General features: G+C 40.6%; 1 long non-coding RNA gene across 1 annotated transcript; it reads left to right on the forward strand.

The window, feature by feature from the left end:
• Positions 1-493: 493 nt before the first annotated feature.
• Positions 494-23,262, forward strand: LOC120855443. The gene is made up of 3 exons (XR_005719248.1): positions 494-610; positions 2,095-2,255; positions 23,076-23,262. It is a non-coding gene; the product is annotated as an uncharacterized LOC120855443 (long non-coding RNA).
• Positions 23,263-26,108: the final 2,846 nt, after the last annotated feature.

Here is a 26,108-nt window from a genome sequence, read left to right on the forward strand (position 1 = left end):
ATTAGGAGTTCCTGACTTCAGGTCACCAACTCTTTCAGTCACACCAAGGAAGCAGTATGTGCTGGAGTAAGAAGAACACTGCACCCAGAGACCTGGTCTGTGAGTCACCACACCTGACACACAGTAGGTGCTCAGTAAACACCTGTGGAGCTGAGAACCATAGGTCTTGTATGTACATTTGGTTATGCCTTTCTTTCTGGGTGTTCAAGAGGGCACTTTAAATAAAGATCCTACAGTTCATGCCAGCATCACAGGGGCTGTAGTGTGGCATCAAAAACTAGCATTTACTGAATATCCGTTAAACTTCCTTTGTGGTATAAAATTTGGGGGTTAAGGAAAATGTAGGAGACTTCTGCTCAAAGTAACCTCTGCCTCTAACTGTTATTTTGTTCAGCTTCTCTTCCTTTCTAACTTTGTCCCAGAAAAATCTCAAGGGAACTGAAATTAAGCTGTTTCCCAGATTTGCTTTTCAAAATTAGTCCTGGGCTGGCCTTCAGCACCGCAAACACATTCTGCGTGGTCACAAGGGAGGACTGCCTTGCATTCTTGGAGCAACTACGAAGTTTCGGGGCCAGACAAGCTAAACAAGCACCAGAAGAAAAAGACACAGGTGGGTGTTTTATACTAATTACTGCCTGCCATGCTGATCTGTCCAGGGGCATAGAACTCTTTGGCTTACCCTTTGATCCTTATCCTTTCCTCTTACTGGAAATAACATCTACTTGCTGGACCAGGGACTGGGGAAAGTTATCCACAAGAGTGAAATTAGGTCAAAGTTTTGCACAATGCCTGGGGACCATCAGCAGAGTCATAGCAGTCCCCAGTCCAAATGGTCCTCCTCCGCGGTGTGGGAGGTGATGAGGTCGTACTGGACACACTGGCCATTAACTGTGCAGTGACTCATCCCATCAGAGGGCCCATCTGTAAATGCTAGACATCGCCAAGAACTTGGCTCCATCGTTCTCTTGGGAACAAAGAAATTCAATTTTAAATCTGCATATTCATCATTCTGGAGAAATAAATACAGTATGAAATGAAAATATTTAACAGTCAACATTTGATAATTCCCCAGTCTCGTTCAGGACAAGATTTTGTCCTAAGGAACTGTAACACCCTTAGATATGGGATTTTACAGGCAACATTCAAGAAAGCTATCTTTCTTTCCCATAATAGATTTTCTTTCATTCTATGTGGGTTTTCAACAGATTGCTCCCAAGGGGAAAATCCTGCCCCACTCTGTCTTCCTTACAGTGCTGTGGTTGTGGTGTTTTAGCATTTCTGGGAATTTCCTTTGTATCTGAGTCGTTTGTATCTTTTCATCCTTAAAGTCATCTTTTCACTGACATTCCCTCTTTAAAGGAAAAAAAAAAAAAGGTTTCTTTTTTTTTTAACTGTAAAATATAAGAGCTACACCAGATGTAAATCATCATCTCAAGCCAGTCCTGTTTTGCTGTTTTGTTTTTTTCCTTGGCCACATACAGGTTGTTTGTGCCCTGGGAAAAAAATGTAACCTACAGGTTCTAATAGGGAAACTGAGGATGGAATTTTAAGGGTGAAATATCAATGAAACTTTTTGCCAATAAAAATGTGGATTTCAGCAAGCCTTCTTTTAAAAAATGTTAAAAATTAGGGGAGGGACTGTTTGTGGTCAACTTACGTAGATTCTATTCACAAATGCCCTTTATTTTCTATCACACAAGAAATTAACAGGATCTAAACCAATTTCTCTTGCATAGACATTATTCAGTGGTAACAACTCCCAGTATGAAGAATCCAGGTTTCCTTCTGTCTAATCATATGGCCATTTTCCCAACTGTTTCACACATGCTAATGGAGTGTGACAAGTAAAACACGTTTGGCTCAGTGTATGGTCCAACATGAAATGGATTCACGACCATCAAGCTTCTAATCATTTTTCTCCTAATCTACCACTGCTTTGGGGGTTTGGTGTCTTCCCTGTCATGAGCGATTTCAGTGCACTGATCAGGGTAGACTTGACAGATTCTTTATCAATGTCAAGCGTCTTTTGTGGTTAAGTCCAGTAACGCTAAAACAAAACGCTTCATAGATACTAGATATATGGTGGCATTACAGAATTCTCTTGCAGGCAATATTTTTTGGTTAACCTATGAAAAGAAAAAAGAAGTGAGGGTGAAAACCAAAAGAAGATGCAGCAGAAGTCTTGGCAGTTATTTCTGTGGAAGTCAGACTATGTGACTGACATGAGGCCTATGACTCTCCCCTCCTCCATTCAGGTAAGAATAGAGCAAAGAGAAATTGCCAACAAAGAAAGTCATGATCTAGGGGGAGGGGACAGAATCTCAATAGGTTTTTAATTTCAGGAAACAGAGCAGTATTTCAGGAAAACACGGGACCCCTGCCTAGGCACACATTTACATCCACAAGTATGTGCCCACCTGTACCAATTAAAATCCTGCATCTTTCCCTGTGAGTTTTTCTCATGCCTTGGGAAATTAATCTCTTAGACGTCGTTGACATTATCGACTCTCACAATATCTAACATTAGTGTGAACTGGCTTAGAAAAAATACAATCCAAGCATCTCTGAATAAAATAGAGACTCTGTTAAGTTTGCTTTTAGTAAAAAGAGTCTGCAGTGCCATCAATATTAGGCCTTTTCCAGCAGTTCTAGCCGTGACAGCTTCATTATGGAGGATGTTCGCTTTCGTGGTTCATAACAATGGTTATTTTAAAAGACTCACCAGTGTGTACAACATGAGGCCTGCCAATCCCCTCTACCCACAAATAAAGAGGATGTCCCAACCACTTGATAAATCCATGGTGCTTAGTTGGCTCATCAGAGGTTTCAGAATATCACTTTTCAGAGTAACAGTGGATGTAAGAAGCCTCATTGTCTTTTTATTAACCCAAAATCCAAGGATAACAAAATTCTCATCAAAGCTGTAAACAGACAATGGAAAGAAGTGCTCTAAGTGCTGGGAGCTAACCTGGAATTGTTATTTGTTATACTACCAAACCAGTAAATTAGTAGGAACAAATAAGTCCTCAGCTATCAGATACTTTTCTGTATTACACAGTTAATGACTGAATCTATTTCAATATTTTATTTGATTTTTTTCTTTTTTGTATTAATTTAGAAAGTTCGTACTTCAGTGTAATTGAACTCATTGAAGCTAAAAATGTCCAGACCTTTTTAATAAGATACCTTTCAATATTAAACTTTGGGTTCTGTTTTCCTCCCAAGTAGGCACTTAACTCCCATTAGCACTAATGGCAGTTGTGTCCAAACACTGGGTAGGAAATATATGTCTCTGTATTGAGCTCCATGGAGGGGAAAAAAAAGAAAGAAAGGGAAAAACAACATTGAGATTGAATAAAAGAGGTAGAGTTGATTCATTTACAAGATGAAATTAATATCTGGCACCCCCAAATTTCAGAGCACACACAACTTTAATAAGTGAGATGAGGAGAAAATTTCTAAATCATTTTGAATAATACCCAAACCATGCTTTTCCTGAGCAATCTGTTTTCCCTCCATCCCCAGCATATACATTAGACTCATTTTGCACTTGTTATATACATAATGATTCTAGACAACGTAAGATGATTTCATGATTTTTTTCCTTATTATTTTTACTTATCTACCAGTGAGCCAATTTATGCAGCTTAAACCATTGCTAAAGATGCATCAAAAATTGTTTGTAATCATTACAAATAATAGCACTGAATGTTCACAAGAAGCTGTTTTCTTATCATATTTTCATTAAAACATCTTTTCAACCTGCTTTGCTTTTCCCACGTCTGAAACCTGCGTTGTAATCAGTCTTATTAACTGAGAACATAAATATGATTTATTATGGTCTGATAATGGAAGCTACATGGACCCAGAGAAGGGCTATATTGTCCTTTGATAAAATGGCTCTTTTCTCTCAAATGGAGAGCTCTATCATGAGAACATGCAGAATGTAGTGAGTGATTATTTCCTCAGGGTGAGTGATGGCAAAGCCCGACAGAAAATCTTCTTGTTGACCATGACAGCCTCAGAGGGTCCCCAAACCTCCCTGAGTTTGACAACCTGCAGACACTTTTGATGAAGTGTATTCTTCTGCCAGAGACAGCCTGTCTGGGAGGAGAAAAGAGACCTTTATCGTCTGATCTGCTATTATTGTCTTGATCTTTTATAAGCAATCTCTAATGCACATGAATATAATATCCTTTCACACAAGTGCCAAGCATAATAGAAATGTGGTTATAGGACCCTCCCCCTGGTTATGTAAATTTCCTTACACTATAATTAAGAGAGATGGTTTGTGACTGATTAGGGTAAGGAAAGAGTAATCAAACTGTTTTAGGATTATCTCCCTATTTTAAAGACTTCAAACCCAAGGTAAACAGCATTTATGGTAGATATAGGGAACTAGGTTATCTTGAAGTCTTAGTCTAAAAGGAAAAATAGTTTTGAATATGGTATTGGTGTTATATTTTTATTAAACATGCAAATGGCAGCTGGTTTTCAGCCAAGTGATTACTATGCTGATATGACTTAGAAGAAAATGAGAATGCCTCTCAAAATACCTGGCTGAGGGTTACAGCAAGAACAAAGACCTATTAATAAGGAATGCACTTGCACAAATGGGTCCTCCAGTCCAAATAAAGTTCTCCAATAAATTTCCTTCTTATTCATTTCCGGGATCCTAAATATGGAAAAAAAATTTAATTAACAAATATATTTGCGGACAAAACTCTTGCAATTATTGGGCAATTAAATTTACTTTTTATGTGACCCATGGGAGCCATCTCCACTTCTAAACAGTGAAGGATAGTTCTAGATGGTATTTGTTTGTATTTGGCGACAAAAATTTTCTGATCTTCCAGATAAAACCCAACCAGACTTACAGCCAGCTCCTAGAGGCCAATAGCTTGATGTTCAATCTTAGTTGCTGGCAAAAAGGAGAAAAAGATATCACCTACCTGAAAAACTTTAATCCCCCTAGCAAAATACAGTGCAGTCATTCCTTTACATCTACATATTTCGTATCAGCAAACTCAACCAACCTCAGGTCAAAAAAATTCTGAAAAAAGAGTTTCAGAAAGTTCTGAAAAGCAAAACTTGAATTTGCCTCCTGCAGGCAACAATTCACATAGCATTAGATGTTACAAATAATCTAGAGATGAATTAATGTATACTCGAGTATGTACATAGGTTATAAACAAATATTATAACATTTTATATAAGGAACTTGAGCATCGTGGGTTTTCATATCCTCTGAGGTCCTGGATCAATCCCCGGAGGGTACTAGGTCATTATTGTACTCAATTTTTCATTAGCCTTCTGACATCTGGACTCCGAGGTGTCCCTACACTAATCACTAATGGGTTTTGCATTACCGATTAGTGGAGAAAACTCTTCAGCGCTGATGCCGAAGAGTTAATATTATTAGTTTCACACCACTGGGTGGTCAGTTGGAAGAGCAGCCCCTGAACTCAAGAGGGAAGAGTCAGGGACCCTGACTTGGAAACAGCTCTCGCTCTGAAGGAGAAAGCTGCAGCTCACAGACATTGACCTCCATGTCTCTGTCCTGGCATCTAGCCTCGAGGTAGATTCAAATATTACACAAGAGTGCACGCATATGCGCACACTTTAGGCACAGGTTTAGGCCAGAACCAATCACCAGTAGTCAGGCTTTATTGCACGTGTCTCATCAGAGGGTAGATGAGACCTGAGGAATTCCCTCTCTCTCAGCACCTCTGTCCATTTGCTTCTCTAAGCAATGGCTTTCCCATGAGAATGAAAAAATTTGCCATTTCAGAGGGAGTTGAGTTTTGAGAAGTGTTTGATCTCCCTCAAGAGATACTTCTCTGAAGTTCTGCCAACCCTCGATTATCTGTACAAATGAGGCCTAAAGAAAGAATGGAAAGATTCGATGCACAGATAATCTTCAAACTCCAGTTCAGTCTGTATTTTAGTTTCTTTCTGAACAAATTGTACCAGAGCAATTAACAAACAAAACTGACTGGATGTTTCCCTTCTCCTTTTATGGTCAATTTTGTGGATGTCAGCAGAGTAAGGAAATTGTCAAAACAGAGGCAATAGGAGAGAAAAAAGGGAAGAAACAAAACTCCCAGATAGTCTGCAAATGGGATAATGTAGTCTTGAATAACTAAGAAGAATCTAATTTTAAAGATAATAAAAGAAGGCCCAGAATGCAAATCCATCTACAAAATGCACAACCTCTTCCTCCCAACCCTAAAACAGCTCGTAGGAAAACCAATACGCAAACAAAAAATCACAAGGAAAACTCCAATCTACTGTCTCCATCCACATTTTCCCTGATCTAATCTACACATGTTCTAAGTTAAATTATATTCTAAAGAGGATCTGGGCAGAGAGGAGGAGAAGAAAGCACAGAAGACATTTCTTATTTATGTTCCATCTGGCTTTGCTGTCAGGTATTGATAAAAAACAGCCTTGCTTTCAAAACTGTACTGGCCTAAAACTTCAGAAATTGATCAACTTTAATTTGTTTTTCTTAGAAAAACCAACATCCAAGGAAAGGACAATGACTCAGCACTTCATTTTTTTTTTTTCCCCAGTTTCAGACTTTTCAGATCATTATACCAAAAATGTTTGAATACTTTTGATACTGAAACTAGAACTTTCATTCAAGGCCAGTGTTTGGAACTTCTCATTTAAGGAAAGCGACACTCTTTAATGACCTAATCATTCACGTTTTTTTAGCCAGAGTCATTGACTGACTGCACATACTTAGTTCTGCTTTAGAAATGAAAATCTAATAAAGTAATTGGCAGTTTCATTGTCTCAGAAATTTTCTCCAATATCCCAACTGGAATTGTGAAAACAGGCTCAAATTCCTATAAGCTCTCTCCCCTTTCACCCTCAAATGCCACACTTCAAAACCAAACGATTTCCTAAGAAATTGCAGGACTTGGTTGGGTTCAGAGGTCGAGGCATAGGGTAGGGAGGAGGAAGACTCTTTCTTCAAGTTGGAGGGGATTTGCTTTTTTCCGGAATCTTGAGGCTGGGAATGTTCTGCCTCTTGCAAAGAATTCAAAGGAGCCATTGTGTTTGAAACTTCCCTTCCCAATTGGCCTAAGATAGCAACATCAGAAGCAACAGATACTTCAGCCCTGCCTCTGGAAAGTGACATTTTTTAAAAGAAAAAAAATACACTCCTGAAGACACTGAAGCCTAATTACTCTACAGCCCATAGTCTTAACGATTGAGATCTCTGATACTATGTGATAACCCCTTGAGGAAGGGGAGCAGCTCCATCAGGACTTGAACAGATAGCATTTCTATGTTTTACCCTCAATAAAACTGATATTCAAAACAAGTAGATTGACAATTGCTTTCATTCCCCCAGCTTTTGAATTGTGGTGATCATTATGCAGGATACAACAATACCATTTATTAAGCTACCAAATGGAAAATAAACTTTTCACTAAAATATAAAAGGGATTTAGGATGTCTAAGAGTAAATGATTAAGGAATCAGTTCATGTTTATCATTGCCCCCCTCGCTTTTCTAAAAGATGTGTGTATCAAATCCTCATATTTATGATGGTATCTTTAACGTTCTGAATGGTTTGCATCTTAGCCTTATAAATCCATGCTAAGAAAACAGAAATTTTTTTAAGCAGCATGGCCATACACTTACAGAGGCTGAAACTGGTACACAATACCCCCGGGAGAAATTCCCCCAGTTTCTAGTACTACTGTGACCCAAACAGAGATGAACTAAGGGCAGGAAAGAAAAAATGAAGGAAGTAGTCATCTGGGAAACACTGGAGGTGGAGGATGGGAAGAGAAGGCATTGGTTGATAAAGGGGGCTGATGAAACCATTATCAAGCAGGCTAAGGGGGTGGAAAGCCATGGAGACACACCATTTCCCAAATTTTAGACACAAATGAAGAGGCCTAAGTAATTTGAATTGCTCTGCCAGCCAAGTCAAATCCTGGGCCTCTCAGAAACCACTGGAAATGTCTCAGGTTTGCTCATTCTGCTATTTTGATGGAAATTAAACTTGTAAATCAATAAGAACAGAATCAACTCTGTTGAACAGCTCTGTTCCTTTATCCACTATTCTCCAACATACTAGGTATCTGATTTCCTGCCCAAATGATTTAAGATTCCCAAATGCAAGTGAAAAAAAAATTGTTTGAGGTTTGCTTATAAAATCACCTAAATCTCAGCTCAAGTCCCCTAGTCAGAGAACATTTTAAAGTAGACGTGGAATTGTACAGTCCTCTTTTGAAAAAAAGAAATATGGATGCATACCCATGAAAGGATTATGGAATAGTCCTCAAAAATGCTTGAAGTGATTGACATGTACATACCAGGGGAATCAGTCATATAGACATGTGCAATGTCTTCAAACTTCTTCAACTTGCCCATGTGTACCCTTTGCTGGTTCCCCTCCCTCTCTGCCCTTCCTGTGAGCATCTTTTCTTTTTCTTTTTTTAACTTGTGTCATCTATTCTTTCCTCTAGACTTATCATCCATTATTCAACTTAATTTTTTCTATTGTATATTTCTATCACAACTCCTTTATTATCCTATGATAACTATCTCATTCCTTTAGACCACAGACACACTCAAGAAGTCCTACAACTAAAGATATCGATTCTCATTATAGAAACAGGCACTCTCCCCTACTTTCAGCTGCCTTTCTCACTCCACCAATTAAGGTTTTCCAAATCTGGAGCAAGATTAAGAGATATGTGCCCATTGCTAGCCGTTGCTGGTGGTTGCTGAGAAATTCTGAAACAGAGATCACACAAAATGAAAACACGACAATCCAAGAGAAGCCTGGAACCAATACTTGGGACAAGTGTCATTCAATTCCTTCAGTTCCTCCAGCAACCCCAAGGTTCCCCTGGGTACCCAGTGCAGCCACATTTCCAAAAAGCCCCACCCTGGTTCTTGAATTCTTAACTCTTTGCATCTGGCTACTGAATCATCAGCTTGCGGCCTCACTGGGGCACTTTCAACTCCTAGTGACTTTGTGATCCCTAACTTACCCTGCTGAACACCTTTTGGGGGCTTTGCCAAAATCTCGCATTTTCATTCACTCTGTTATAAAGCCTCCTTTTTAGCTATAAATATTTAAACAATTATAATTACATTTTGTCATCCTCTTCACGGAGCCTTCACGGAGAGGACAGACTATGCGGCGAGTGGTCTCTCTCAGCCATAACCATGGCCATGGGAGTATGGCTCCCCAGAACTGCCCTAATTTTCTTACAAGTGTGAAGATGCTAAATATTTAAGCAAAACGTTTTGTAGTAGAGCATCTCCTTGTGCTAATCTGGTTTAAAGTTAAAAAGGGAGAAACTTCAACCATTTGACAAAGATTGACAGAAAGAATGAAAGGAAAAATATGGGAAGGGGTATCATGTCCTGGGATTGTCAACCAGGGGCAGACTCGCAACTCTTGCTCATTTCTGCTAATGGAGGAGTCATTGCCCAAATAAAGTCAAATCTTCAGTTTCAGCTTCTTCCATAATTGGTACTGGGACTGTTGATACCAGAAGTCTACCAGTTAGGGTCATGTGTCCCAGTATGCAAACATACATCTTCTGATACACACACAAGGAATTTTCACACACATGCGTAAACAGTAGAAAACAAAAGAAAATCACAAATAGGGTACTTCATACCAGGTAGCCCAACAGTGATGGCAATATGAAACCCAACTCAAGCCACATAAGCATAAAACAAGAAATCCACCCCTCATGTAACTGGGAAGTTCAAGGTATGGTCTAGCTTCAGACCCGGCTCACCTGAGAACACGTGTTCAAACAAGATGGTCAGAAATCTGTCTTTTTCACCATCTCTTACCTCAACCTTATTCTGTGTTGGCTTTACTTTCCTTTCAACCAGATTTTTCTACCTGTAAGAAAGACACCAGCAGCTCTAAGTTTATACTGAGCTTTTTTACCAAGACATCTTCAAAAAACATGTCTATTTCTCAGAAATCATGTCAAATCCCCAAAGGACTCTTTAGAGTTCTTCTTCAATCACTTGGTGATGGGGAAATCCTGGCCACTTGATTGACAGCCCTACCAGAGTCACAAGGAATGTGGGAGGGGAAGATTCCAAGGGGATGAGCCTTTTATCAGAAGAAAGGAGGATGGAGACTAGGTAGTGGAAGGCAGATGTCTTCCAGGCAGTGCCAGTCCAAGCACTTTGAACCTAAATCACTTGCAGGGGCCTTTGGAACTCATTAGTGTCCCCTGGCTTGATAGCAAGATATCACCTTCCCTTCCCTCCAAGTTGCTGTGATGCTTTTCGTGTCTGAGTGGAAAACAGACCTCAGTACCTTATAAGTTCCAACTACATGGATGAGTAAGTTCTCCTCAGCAGCTTGTGATGGTTCTTTTATTGCCATTACCGATCATCATGTAAATAAGTAGTTACTGACTTAAGAACTCACTATTTACACAATAACCCTTGATGGGAACCATGATCCCTTTACACACTATTACAGAAGTGCATAATTATAGACTTTCCAACTGGGGATTTCTTTTAGACATTCGCTTGTAATAGCTCCTTCAAAGTTGTTAAGCTTTTATCATGTGAAGACCCAAGTAGAATAAAACACTTAGTTCACTCCTCATTGACCTAATAGAGAGCAAACTTATCTTTAAGATGGCAGGAGCTTCCTGCCAAGAACTCATGGACAGCTTCATTTAAAAAAAAAAAAAATCTGGCTGAGGCTATTTAGGCAGGATATCAAGTTGCTATTAGATCATGTTCATCTCATTTAGGAATTAAATATTGACACTAACTGATCATCGGTTATTATTTCTTTAGTCCCTCCTGAAGGAAATCTTGTTGCACCCACTTGTCCTGTCTTTATTACTATCCAGCAAGAGTTCTATAAAAGTAAAATGTTGGGTGGGTCCACTGGCTTTAACATTTCTCATTACTCAAGCATGGAACATAACTTTAACAGAGAATAAGTTTTTGTTGTGTATTGAATACATTGGTCCCATTGAAGAAGCCACAGCCAGGATCAAGAGGTTGAGAGATACCTGCTGAGGTCATAAGCTTAAGAAAATGGGGTGATGTGGCTGATTCATGTCAATGTATGGCAAAAACCACCACAATATTGTAAAGCAATTATACTCCAATTAAAATAAATTACTTAATTTAAATAAAAAAGAAAATGGGGTGATGTATGATGCAGTGTAATGTATATTTGCCACAATCAGGACATGTGTATTGCACTACAAAAATTATTGGCATACCACGTTCAAATGAGTCTCAGGATATATAGTGAAATTTAACTTGCTTAGTTCAAATTAAGGAAACTACCAAGTGTTCACAGCTCTATCAAAGGTACCAGACTTAGTGAGGGAGATACAAAGATAAAAATAATGTTTATTTTCATGCTTGCCCACCTCCATCAGGACTTTATCTCTATGAGCTCTACATCCTTCCTACCACTCCCATTGACTCTCACTCTCTCTTGGCTTCACCACTTAGAACTTCTCCTCCAGCCTTCAATAAGCACAGCTCCTTTTCAGTTTCTGCCTTTGTACAAGTTGTTCCTCCTGAACAGAATTCCCCTTCCTTTCTTCTGCTTGCTGCTGCTGCTGCTGAGTCACTTCAGTCATGTCCAACTCTTTGCAATCCTATGGATCATAGCCCCCCAGCTTCCTCTGTCCATGGGATTCTCCAGGCAAGAATAATGGAGTGGGTTGCCATGCCCTCCTCCAGGGGATCTTCCCAACCCAGGGATTGAACCAATGTCTTTTACATCTCTTCCACTGGCAGGCAGTTTCTTTACCACAAGTACCACCTGGGAAGCCCCTCCTTCTCCCTAGACCTTCCTAAAATGTCACCTCCTCAAGGAAGCTTCCCTGATTCCTCCAGGCAGAGCCAGTCACACTCTCTCTGCTTCTGGAGCACTTTCTTCAAACATCTATCTTGTACTATACACATTTGTCTCTGTGTTTTTCTCCCCCATTACCCTATGAGCCAAGTTTATATCTGATTCACAACCATATTACAGGTGCTTGCAGAGTACCAAGTACAAACAAATCACTGGCAAGTCACTTATGCAAAGGAAAACTATGCTATTCCCACTGCACTTCTGCTTTCTGGGCCTCCAAGGCTGTTGGAATAGACACAGATGTATAAACCAAGATGAGATGAGCACCCTCAGCTTGGTCATGAGATTCAAACAGCAAGCAGTGAGTAGGAGGGAGATACTTAGATGTATGGGGAAAGAAGGAGGAAGAGGGGGAGAGAAGTGGAGAGAGAGAGAGCAAGAAAAGTGGAGGTGAGGCATTGCCAGAGGACAGTGTGAGCCAGAGGGTGGTGAGTGAGGTGAGGGAAGGGGCAATGTAGGCCCCTGGTGTGGTAGCCACATGAGGATAGTGTGAGAGGGGACCTGCAGTGGGGAGACACTATGAAAACAAATCAGAAAGGTAGACTGGAGTAAGGATTGACCTCTGACGGTTTGGATTGCCTGGCTGAGGCATTTGCATGTGGACTCTGCAATGGTAGAAATTCAAGGAAAAGAGAGTAACATGGAAGCATCTATCCCATCTGGCTTCGGGAGACTAATAAGGAAGCTATGATGACTTGGAGTCCAGTGTTTCAGAACCATAACCTCAAACCATGCTTTTCAAGAAGCTAATCTCTTAACCAGTTTCAGTGAGACACAAACCATCCTGGATGTGCCAGAGGAGAGAAAAATTTGCAGGTGATCAGCCCTGGTCTTCCTCAGTCTCTAGATCCTCAAGAATGCCAGGCACTCGCTGTGCCTTCTGCCTGGGACACTCTTCCCCAGAGTATCCCCTTGGCTGTCCCTTCCTTCCTTAAGATCCCTGCTCAGATGTCATCCCTACAGAGAAACCTTCCCTCATCATCAGGTCGAAAATAACACATACATCACTCTACCCCTTTGTCCTGCTTGATTCTGCTTCAAATCACTCATTGACTACCTGACATCACATTTGATGTCTATTTCCTTGTAATCTACACCCTACAATACAGGGATTGTCCAACTTTCTATAGAAAGCTGGGCAGTAAGTATTTTAGAACCTGTAGCCCATATGGTCTCTGTCTTAACTGTCTTAACTGTCTTAACTGTCTTAACTGTCTTAACTACTTAACTCTGCCACTGTAGCATAATGTAGCCATAAACAAGCATAAATAAGTGAACATGGTTGTGTTCCAATAAATCTTCCCTTACAAACAGGCTGTGGGCCAGATTTGGCCGTGGGTCATAATTTGCTAATCCCTGCTTCACTAAAAATCTCCATGAGGTCAGCAACTGGTCTATCTTGCTCACATTGGGATTTCCAGGGCCTGGCATATAGTGAGCACTCAGTAATTTTCAAAGAATGCATAGATCTTCTCTGGTGGCTCAGATGGTAAAGAATCTGCTTGAAAGGAAGGAGACCTGAGTTTGATCCCTGGAAAAGGAAATGGCAACCCATTCCAGTATTTTTGCCTGGGAAATCCCACAGACAGAAGAGTCTGTTGGGCTACAGTCCATGGGATTGCAAAGAGTCGGGCACAACTGAGTGACGAAGCACACACAGAGAATGCATTTTTCTCCCCCATTACCCTATGAGCCAAGTTTATATCTGATTCACAACCATATTATAGGTGCTTGCAGAGTACCAAGTACAAACAAGTCACTGGTAAATCACTTATGCAAAGAAAAACTATGCTATTCCCACTGCACTTCTGCTTTCTGGGCCTCCAAGGCTGTTGGAATAGAGACAGATGCATAAACCAAGATGAGATGAATGGAGTTCTGTGAAAAATAGATAGGGGTATAGGAATATTACACCCATGTGAATACACACACTCCGTTTGTGATGTGTGTCAAATTGGTTGATCCATGGTGGTCAGAAATATGGTCAAACATTATTTTGCATGTTTTCATAAGATTGTTTTGGAATGACATTAATATTAAAATCAGTGGACTTTGAGCAAAGTAGATTGCCCTCTATAATGTGTGCAGGCCTTATCCAATCAGCTGAAGGCCTGAAGAAAACAAAAGACTGACTTCTGACCAAGAGGGAATTCTATGAACAGATGGCCTTTAAGTTGCTGAGTTGACTCTTCCCTGGTCTCCAGCCTACTGGCTGACCCTGCAGATTTTGAACTTTCCAGCTTCCATAATAACAAATCATGTAAGCCAGTTCCTTAAAATACACACACACACACACACACACACACACACACACATATACCCCCCACACACCACACACACACACACATACACACTATTGGTTCTATTCTTCTGACCCATAAACACATAAATATACACAGATTTACTTCATCAGTAAAGTAGCAAACCAATTGGTTCTATCAAACTGGAAGACTTATACATGGTCATGCTCAATTCACTGTCACATAGAGCTTTCAGTAATGCCCTGTGATCTCGACAGAAATGTTCCTTGGCATAAAGCAGCTTTCTGAGTCTGGCTTCCACCCTTCTCCACCTGCATAGCCAGTAGACAACTTGGGTGAGGGTGAGCAGCCTATATGAGAGCCACGCTCGCTCCACACTGTGCCCTGGAGGCCAAGCTCTCTCAATCCCCACACCTTTGCACACCCTAGCTGCACTTTCTGTGTGAAATTATGTCTCACTGCCTTTTCTCCTGCCTAATTTATATCCATTCTTCAAAACTCCTCCTAAGATCCCCCACAGGACAAGATCAGATGTCCATTCTGTCTGTCATTGCCTCATGACCATACACCCCCTGTGTGATGGTTGTTGGTTCGCGTCTGTCTACCCATCCCCCACCCATCACGAGCCCCCATCTTCCTGAGGGGAGAGTCCACCAGTCTGCTCTCTACTCACCCTTCGTCACCTCCTCTGTCTGTGCCTGACAGGCAATGAAGGCATTAATGGGCAACTAGATTAATAAACAAAATATTTTAAGGAACTAAACCAAATGGAAGAAATGTCACTTATTAACAGTCTGTGAGAATACAGCTTGGTGTCCCCCCAGGGAGATGCAAAGCCAGATTCCAAGGGCATTAAGAATCCACACTAGGGGCCCCTGGCTGGGCAGAGCTCCCAGTGACTTGAAGAAAGATTGCTCAGAATGAGCACCAGAGGTGGGAAGGACTACAAATGTCCTCTCAGCTCTGTACTATTTTTCTTCTCAACTTCTCAAAACACTAATAAGATGGGAACAGGGTGGAAGTTGTAATGATTAAAAACAGCCAGAGCCTGGGCAACCACTTTCAGCTCTCCCATGTCAAAAATGTTCAGCTCTACTTAAGAGAGCAATTTGGTGGCTCATTGGTCCAACTTTTCAACAAACATTGATAGGAAAATGAAACTTACTTTATAGCCATAAACAGCTTAGCTGAAACACATCCAAGCCATCAAGGTAGGCTCACCTGGTTGACAAGAGCTCTCATTAACATCTGTGTCCTCAGTATGTGTGTGCATGATAAGTTGACTCTTTGCAACCCCATGGACTGAGTCCACTAGGTTCCTCTATCCATGGGATTCTCCAGGCAAGAACACTGGAGTGGGTGGCCGTGCCCTCATCCAGGGGATCTTGCTGACCCAGGGATCGAACCCATGTCTCCTGAGTCTTTTGTATTGCAGGCAGATTCTTTACCACTGAGTCATCAGGGAAGCGGATGGCTCCTAACTCAATTGGATTCAATCCAGTTAGATTCTAAAACTGTAGGCTCCCCGGTTCTATCAGTGACTTGCTCTAGAATGTTTATGCTCCTGCTTTTATGTCTCAGTGCCTCAGTTTCAGCATCTGTAAAATAGGGAGAGTCATTCCTACCACCCACAACAGAGAAAGGTCATGGAAATACACGAGCTGGCATCGCCAAAGCACTTTCCTTCCCATTAATTCCTCTCTAGGGACCTGAGGTAGGATTATTATTACTGAAAATGTCAGCTATCCTCTGAAAGGGTTATTTCCATCAAAAAGCTTTGTTCAGGAACATTTCATAAAGGAAAAGTGAAAGCGTGCACAATCTCTTTGGAACTAATCATAATTAGTCCCAGTAACATTTGGGCCATTTTTTTTTTTTAGTTCATTTATAGTCAGATTCTACAAAATTGAAAACATCCAACATCTAGGCTGAAAACCTTGTACAAAGCCAGAAAGCCCCCCAAATGGGCATGTGTGGGCTTTGGTGACAGAAGAGCCAGATGTACTTTTTGCCTCAACTACTCTTTTCAACCTTTAGAAAAAAAATCATAATTGAATTTTCATGATTACAAAACCCCTTGGTTTTTTTCTCTAATTTTTTAAAACCATCTTTTCTGATTAGCTGTAAATTTCAGACTCTCCCAAAACAATCAGAAATTTCTAGAAAAGGAATCTCTTTACAAATGTATAAAAGCATTTGGGGGTCCAGTTGTAACCATGTAAATACTTTTACAGGGACAAATAATAGTTAACATTTATTGTCCCTACATTATGGACAGGCCCTGTTTTAAGCACTTAAGGGGCATTATCTCATTTAATCTTTGCATGCACTCTGTGAAGTAGGTACTATTATGTTCTCCATTTTACAGCTAAGGAATCCAAGGAACAGATAGATTAAGTAATTTGCCCAAAGCACCATTAGTACAGAAAGAAAGCAAAGTGTTTTGGTTGCATCTTTATGCTTGAAGGAAATTTTCACTTAATTCAACCTTATTACAGCAAGACTCTAAGACTATCTTTGATATCGTAAACTTATTCCAACCAGATTAAATGCTCTCTGTTCTGGGAAGAGTTGCACAGAGCCTTTAATACAGCTCCCAGAGATGTTTGGGCCCGAGGAAACAATCCTGACTTTAGAATTTGCCCCAGTTTCTACCATCTTTTTTGGTATTCTGAGGGAAGAAAACACACACACACACACATCCATAGGAATTTATTTCAGCTATTTGCTAAAGAAAAGCTGTCTTCAGTTGCTGTTGTTTTCAGCATTCCACCTGACAGCATCTAGAAGCTTCCTTGGGGAAGCAGGGGAATTTGCTGGATTGCTAAACAGCCTTGGAAAATCTGCTGGGGACTCCATGGAAGGGCTTTATGAACAAGGATAAAGAGAGTGCATTAGCGTTGCCTTGTTTCATGAAAAAGGGAACACACACAACAAAACTTGATTACAAAATTTCATTTTACAACTCAAGGTGAGATGTACCATCCTGGGGCAATGACCCACCAAGGGGACCTCCACCAGGTTCTAGAGCTTTCTGCTTCCTGAGTAAAAACCTGATTCAACTCCAAGGGCCAGGTTAGATAAAACCAGAAGGGTTTATATGCACAGCATTTAACTTTAAACATTTCTTTATGGAAATTTACAATGCACATCATTTACATATTCAATACCAGTGACAATTTACTTCTCCCATCTGAACAGGGCTTTCAACTATGCCACTTGAACTAAATTAATAAACAGTAATTACAGAATGTTGTGTGAGTTAGCTGTTGATGTTGAGCAGATTCTAATCAACACCTTCTTTTAAGGGCCAATTAAAGCTGAATGTATGCAATATAAACATCTTTGAGTATTTAGACATGAACCACAGAACAAGGTAAAAAAAAAAAGAAAAATTAAAATCTGAACAATTAGACTGGGGATGAGCCAGTCAAACCTGGAGAGATGGACCCTTTTCAGCTGGTCTCTAAGGTCATGTTAATTTCTTGAAATGATGAGATTTTTGTGAAAAGAGGAGGGGCTCCAAGGACTAGTTAGGCCAAACCCCATCCGTTTTGAGATTTCTCCGACATCTTGTATTATATTCCATATGCTTTAAGTTTTGTGGCATTTCTTTTTCAATTGCCTCAAACACTTTTCTCCTTAATTCATGGGCATCTCAGCAAAAATTTAATCTCCATATTTCTGACTCATTTGTGTATAAATCCTCCAAGTGTTGCTTGGTATTTAAGAAACCTTTCCCTCAGCCCCATCTTTGGCCATCCAGGAGCTACACAATGCACAGAGTAGGCCCCAAGCCCCTCTACGGGACTTTATATCCCAAATCAAAGCACTAGCGAGAGGAATCAGAAGCTGTGAGGAGAAAAAATCAACCTCTCAACATCAATTGTCCTCAGAACCACTTGCCTCTGCTTCCTAACATGGCAGCACCCTGAGCAGGCTTCATGCCTTTAGGAAAGGGAGTGAAAGGGAGACATTCCAATAATGGTAAAAAGTACATTTCTGAATAATGTACAAAACTGTAAAGACCCATGTATGTGGCCGTGAATGGGTTTCGTCAATAGCTGGGAGAAACTGGTAACCATGTTTCTTCCAAAATAGGCATCTCAAAAGGTTGGAATGAGAACAAGGTGCCATAAATAATACTTTCTACAGAGGAGAAGATGGCACCCATATGAAAGGATGAACCTAGTCCAAGTGGGCAGCAGAGGACACATTTGCCCCCAAGGTTGCACCTCTACAGTGCCCTGCTTCCCTCGGGCTACCTCATTCTTGCTTTCACAGGCACACACTTCAACTGTCTTTCCTTCCTCTTTTCTACTGAGATCTCCCTTTTCTCCCTCCTGGACTTGCCTCGACTCTGACTAGCCAAATCATAGCCAATCTCAAGGCTAGCTTCATGTTTATTTCTGCAGTGTCTGTCTATCTGCCTCTCTGTCTCTGTCTCTCTTTCTCTCTCTATCTTTCCCCTCCCTCCTTCTGTAATTTGTATTGTCTACAATTTAACCATAAATTGCTTTGCTGACTTTGGTTAGTTACCCACTCCATTTGCATCCTTTCCCTTACCCAGATTACAAACTGCCCGAGGACAGAGACTTTGTATTTACAGGGCTTTACCATAGCACGTATCATAGGACTGTTTATATGAGCAAGTGCTAAACGAATATTTGTTGGGTGAATATGAATGAAGCTTTCTTTAAAGTCAACAAAATGAAAGTCTCTGTTTGGATTCAAATATTTCCTCAATAAAATTTGGAAGTATAATGATAGCTTCTGTGCCAGGCATCAAATTTCAAGATAGTTCTTATTCACTAGTCAATAGTAGAGAGAATTATGGAGCTCTGGACTCAGGAGGGACAGGAAATTATTTTATCCCATAGTCCTGCCTCTGAAGAGGACTGTATGAAATATACTCTTGAAAAATAGTTGCTGAGTTTTGCTCTGTGCATAATCATAACCAAAGTAATAACAACAACAACAATAATAATGCTCATTTATTGAGTGCTCATTGCAGGAAAGAAAAGGTCCCTCGCTGCTGTCTTTCAAGCCTCTCTGACGCCTGGAAACCACGTTTCTATGGGTACAAGCCAGGTGTGCCCAAGCTCTCATGCCACCAAGGAAGATGCCCAGGCTCTGTCATCTCTCGTCTCTGATACACTACACCATTTCCTCCCTTGTCTTTCTTCTCTTCACACTCCTACTGGTTCCTTGGACAATCTCAGCGGCTTCCCATAGTATCACCCAAAATTTCAGAAGTAGGAAGTGAGTCCTAGGATGGGATCTTAAGCCCTGTGCCTCTCCTGAGCTTTGGTTTCATATATCTAATCACACATAGGTCACCTTCGCCTGTGCCACCCTGGTGTCATACAGCGACCTCAAACATCATGCATCCCCAAAAGAATCTCTGCTCTCTTGCTATTAAAGTCATCTCTTTTCTCTCTTTTTCTTTATAGATGGTCTCAGTACTCATCCTCCCACCTCTACCAAAAATCTGAACTTTTATCCTTGACAATGTGGTGAGGAGGAAAGACGGGATTCGGGAGTCAAAGAGGACTGAATTTGAAACCCGTCTCAACCACTGACCAGCAGATCTGGGACTGAACAATATTTTAAATTTATGAATATATTTTCTCATCTGAAAATGGAAATAGATTATCAAGGCTTAGACCTTCAAAAATGTTTGCTTCTTTTCTTTCTTTTTCTCTTCTCTTCCCTCTCCTCTCATTTCTATCTCTTCTTTTCCTTTCCCTTCTTCCCTCACTCCTCTCCCCCACTCCAAATCAATCACTAGTCCTGTCAATCAAACATCCTAGATAACTTCCCTCTTCTTTCCATCCCTGCTCTTATAATCATCTCACTCATAAGAACTCTATATCTGGTTTTTCTGCCTCTATTTCCTCCTACTCTAATCCATCCTGCTCTGAGCTGCCAGTTACATAAATACCTAACTCCCTTATATAAAACCTACCATTACTTCCCAGTTGCTTCCAAGAGAAAACCCAAATGCCTTGGCAATGCAGCCAAGACCCTTCATGATCTACCCTCAACTTACTTTCCCAGTCTATTTTGTTGTTGTTATTTAGTTGCTAAGTCGTGGCCAACTCTTTTGTGACCCCATGTGCTATTGCCTATCCTTTTTCCAAGGGATCTTCTCAGACAGTAAAGAATCTGCCTGCACTGCAGGAGACATGGGTTCGATCCCTAGGTTGGGAGGATCCACTGGAGGAGGGCACGGCAAACCACTCCAGTATTCTTGACTGGAGAATCCCATGGACAGAGGAGCCCGGCAGGATGCAGTCCACAGCGTTGCGTTGAGTCAGACACCACTGAGCAACTAGTATGCACGCACGTACTATAGCCTGCTAGGCTTCTCTGTCCACAGGAGTTCCCAGGCAAGAATATTCTAGTGGGTTGCCATTTCCTCCTCCAGGGGATCTTCCCAACCCAGGGATCGAACCTTGCATTGGCAGGTAGATTCTTTACCACTGAGCCACCAGGGAAAGCCAGTCTTTGATTTGCTGCATATTAATTACAAGATATTGAAGAAAGTAAAGTGCTCAGAGTCTGAGCCTTTAGTAGTACCTTCCTCATATAGCTGTTATAATGATTAAATGACTGACATAAGACATATAGGTCAATGGAACTGAATCGAGAGTCCAGAAATAAATCCTTACATTTTTTTATGGTCAATTGATTTTCTACAAGGATGCCAAGACTACTCAACAGCAAAAAATAGTCTTTCAACAAATGGTCCTGAAACAACTGAATATCCACATGCAAAAAACTGAAGTTGAACCCTTACCTCACATCATATATAAAAATTAACTCAAAATGGAACTTAGACCTCAATATAAGAGGTAAACTATAAAACTCTTAGAAGAGAACATAGGACAAAATCTTCATGGACTTGCATTAGGAAATGATTTCTCAATGACATCAAAAGCATGAGAAAAAAGAAGAAATAGATAAATTGGATAACATCAAAATTAAAGAATTTTCAGCTAGCTTCAAAGGACACTGTCAAAGGAAGAACACAACCACAGAATAGGAGAAAATATTTGCAGATCACATACCTCATAAGGAATTTGTAGAGAATATATAAAGAACTCATAAAACTGAACAGTAAAAGGATAATAAAAAATAACCCAATTTTAAAATAGAGGATTTAAACATGTTTCTTTCTCCAAAGAAACACACAGATGGCCATTAAGCATAAGAGGCTTAACATCATTAATTATTAAGGAAATACAAGTAAAAACCACAATGAGATGCACCTTCACATCCACTGCTGCTGCTGCTAAGTCATTTCAGTCGTGTCCGACTCTGTGTGACCCTATAGACGGCAGCCCACCAGGCTCCCCCGTCCCTGGGATTCTCCAGGCAAGAGCACTGGAGTGGGTTGCCATTTCCTTCTCCAATGCATGAAAGTGAAAAGTGAAAGGGAAGTCGCTCAGTCGTGTCTGACTCTTTATGACCCCATGGATCACAGCCTACCAGGCTCCTCTGTCCATGGGATTTTCCAGGCAAGAGTACTGGAGTGGGGTGCCATCGCCTTCTCCGTCACATGCACTAGGATGGCTAAAATAGAAGACAGGCAGTTATAGTTGGGCAGTTCTTTAAAAAATTAAGCATGGTTACCACATGACTCAACAATTTAACTTTTATATAAATATCCATTAGAATAAAATATATATTTCCATACAATAACCTGTGCCAGTGTTCACAGCAGCATTATTCATAATAGTCAACAAGCGAGAGCAACATACATGCCCATCAGCTGATGAAGAAGCCAAATATGGCATATCCATACAATGGAATATCACTGCAACAGAAAGAAAGTACCGATAGATGCTACAACATGGATGAATCTTGAAAGATGTTAAGTGAAATAATACAGACACAAAAGGCCACATAGTGAATTATTTGTTTGAAATGTTCCAGATGGGCAAATCCACAAAGTACAGTAAAGTAGTGGTTGCCAGGGTGAGAGGGGTGAGAGGAATAGGGAGTCATTGCTGATAGGTAGCTGTTTCTATTTGGGGTGATCAAAATGTTCTGGAATTCGATAGTGATGATGATTACATAATTCTATAAGTATATTAAAAGCACTGAGTTATGCACTTTAAAGGAATTGATATATGATATGTGAATTAATCTTAATAAAGCTGTTATAAAAAATTAAAATTAATTTAAAAATTTTATAAGATTACATGAGATACAGTGGTACACAGTGCTTACTCTTCTAACAAGAGCCTCTATTGTGGCTATATTGTTCTTATTCTGCTGTAATGTCCAGATTGCTTTTTTTTTTTTCGGGTTTTATTTTATTTTATTTTATTTATTTTTAACATGAGCTCCTTGAAGATAGGGGCCACGACTTAAAACTTATATCTTGTTTACTTCTTTGCAGTCCCTGCAAAGATATTTGGCATAGAGAAAAAGATACATACCATAAAACTGTAGACAAATTAAAATGAATTAGTGAGTGAGCAAGTGAGGTTTGTACAAACATTTTCAGCACCTCTATATTACACTGGACTTTGGCCAGTACAATCTGCAAGAATGCTAACCATTCCAAGGATCCTCCATGCTATTTACATCCCTGACCTTAGAGGGAGAGATAATAGGTAGCAAACAGAGAAGAGTGAATCCTGGTGATAATCCTTCAGGCCTTACTAAGCATGACCCTTTCACGGAGTTTCTGTCTGTTGTCCTGCTTTAGAGTTCTTCAGAAATTAACAGAGCCAAATTTAAGAACACAGAAAATCTCAGAGCTAATGAAAAGCCAAGTTTTTATTTATTTTTATTCTAAGTCACAACTTTCTCACAAAAAATTGCCAAGTGTTCCTTCTGAGCTCTACTGAGATAATATAAGTTGTAATTTTATAATTCCAGTCTCTTTTTTTACACAGGATTCCACTCTTTCTTCCTGCCGCAATGAGAAATTGGCAAACAGTCATGGAATATTTCCAACCAAGTCTGGATATGACCTAAAAATCCATCTTAACACGGTATTCTGAGAATAGCAACCTGTTTGACTTACCTTTGCTGTATAATGCATGTGTGCCAAGTCATTCCAGTTGTGTCCAGCTCTTTGTGACCCATGCACCGTAGCCCACCAGGCTCCTCTGTCCATGGGATTCTCCAGGCAAGAATACAGGAGTGGGTTGCCATGCCCTCTTCCAAGGGATCTTCCCAACCCAGGGATCGAATCTGCATTTCTTACATCTCCTGCTTTGGCAGGCAGCCACCTGGGAAGCCCAGCTGGATAACAAATCACCTCAAAGTTAAGTGACTTAAAATAACAACTATTTCTTTTGTTTCTCACTGTTCTGGGGGCTGACTAGGCCCAGCTAGATGTTTCTTCTACCCTATGTCATGATGCTTGGGTTGCGTTATCTGAAAGCTTAACTAGCTAGAATGTTTATGATGACTCGTGCTGACAGCTGCTGCTGGCTCTCTGGGGGCAGTTCAGCTGGGCCATCAGCTGGGAAACCTCAGTTCTTCTCTTCCTGGTTCCTCTGTATCTGGTCAAAGCATATCAGAGGAGCAGCCTCGATTCAAGGGAAGATTTCACAATGGTGTGACTACTAGGAAGAGTGATTCATCGAGGGACTCCATGTAACCAGCTAACACACAGTCTATAGGAACTGGAAAGGCAGATGAATTCTGTTTGGCATTCCTGAGCCTTTGCCATACTTACCTGTTCTAGTCTGAAGCACGTCACGGCTCGAAAACAGAAGTGCGACAGGACACAGTAGCAGCGCTTTGTGCATGTCCTCCTTCCCCTCCCTTCACCACTAGTCTCCACATATCCCTTGGCAGACTCCTGAAACCCAGTGGTGTGTGGACTGCTCCTTCCACTCGTCACCCATAGAGCTTTGAGAGAAAACCATTTCAGATTGCCTCAGCCAAAACTTTGTTATCAATAGCAGTTCCTATTCCTGGAAGGCCAGGTGTTTTGCACCAAAAATACAGAGCAGAGATACCAGATGACCCCCTACCCAGACACAGGGACCACTTGGGTCTCATGTGCTCTGGGGTAAATGGCAACTGAAAGCTGGAACCTTGGATAAGACGTAAGGGACGCTGAGACTATGCTGGCCAGAAGGGGCCTTGCCCCAGAGTTAGTGAATGGACTACAGGAGTCTGTGAACCTCCAAAATTGCAGGTGAAATTGTAGATGCCTGTGTTTTTTCTGGAAAAAAATCTATATTTCATCAGATGTTTTTTAATTGAGCTATAATGGACATAACATTATATTATTTCCAAGTGTATAACATAATGATTTGATATTTGTATATATTGAAAATGGTCATCACAATAAGTCCTATTAACATCCCTCACCATACACAGTTACAGCTTTTTTTCTTTTAATGAGAACTTTCAAGACCTAGATTATTAAAGGGGACTCCATATTTTGGAAAAGGCTAAGAACTTGATCTCTCATAGAATTATGTGATTACACTTTCCCCATCACTCAAAAGGCCAACTTGCAACTTACCTGAAACCACATCTTCCCACCTCAGATGCAGAAGTGTAGGTTTGATCTGTCATACACATCACAGTTAAGAGCAATGCAGCTCTATTATTCTCTACTGCCTGGTCTTTTTCATGCCTCTGTTTCCTCTTGCCCTGGTTTTCTTTCCCTCTCCATATCCTCCCACTCATCTCCTAGTGATTCTGTTTTTAAAATATTTTAGCCATATCCCAGGGCATGACATTAACCTGTTTCTAACATTAAATGGGCTATAATAGATAGGACTTTACAACTGGAAGACATTGGATTACCTTCTACCCATAGAGTAACTCAGTCTGAGATAAGAACTAGTAGATTATGGAAAAAAGCTAGTGCATACTCCTGAGTGCCCTATGTCTCACTCAGAGGTATGTTTTCCCTTTAACAACCATAAGAGTAGAGGTGACATGTTATAGTATCTTGCTTTGATTAAATTACTCTGGTGGTTTCTTTCAGCACTGTGGAAGTGCAAAAATTCCCCCCTTTAGTTTACAGTTTTCCTTTCTTTATTGTGTATATCCCAAATGCAACCAGGGGAGGGGAAAGGGTTGACCGTTCCATTATATTGAATAATGGAGTTTCCTTACATGAATGCACCCACTCACATACACCATCAACTATTCTTGCCAACTCAATTCATCAAGCAACGAATGAGCCAGGCACTGCCCAGGTGAGTACAAAGAGGAAGAAAAAAATTTTCTGCCCTCAAGTTGCTTGTAGTCTAGTGAGAGATACAAAGGTGAACATAGATAACTAGGAAGAGGAGGAGGCAGTGGAGAAATAGACTCAAGTGTTAATATCATCAGAGTGAAAGTAGAACAAGGAATTTATTCTTATCTCCCACTTCCGCCTTCAACTCCTTCTAGGATCTTCTGCTCTTGATAGTTCTCCCTTGTTGCTTTTCTTAAATAAAGAAACCAAAAGAGTAAGAAGTAAAAGGAGAAGAGACTCTCACTCCAACGTCTTGTCTTTTTTCCTTCCAAGCATCTGTCTTCCTCCTTCTGTTCCTTGGCCCAGGCAGTAGACACTGGCCCATTGTGGTCTCTCCTGCTCTAGCTTTAAGTCTCATCCTCCATCACTTCAACCCTCAGGCCCCCTTTGGCTCAAGAATTGTGCTGATCAGCTCACATGTCTACTCTCTGTGCTGGGCCTTAGTGATACAAGGATGAATCCAATCACCATTCAGAGAGAGCTTGTTTACAAAACTCTCCTTCTCCTGGGGATCTATCTCGCCTCCATCTTATGTTCCTTTTTTATTTCTCCCACTCTCTCTCCTTGGACTATTTTTATTTCTATCTCAAGTGCTGTTAGAGGCCTCCTATGAGAAGGAAATTATCTGTAATGGAACAGGAACATTAAAAGCCTCAGTTTCTTTGGAAATTATTGAACTCGTGAGGGGTTCACATTAGGTTTTGAATTTTGAGAA

The sequence above is a fragment of the Oryx dammah genome, unplaced genomic scaffold (assembly GCF_014754425.2).
Source record: "Oryx dammah isolate SB20612 unplaced genomic scaffold, SCBI_Odam_1.1 HiC_scaffold_28, whole genome shotgun sequence".
Taxonomy (NCBI): Eukaryota; Metazoa; Chordata; class Mammalia; order Artiodactyla; family Bovidae; genus Oryx; species Oryx dammah.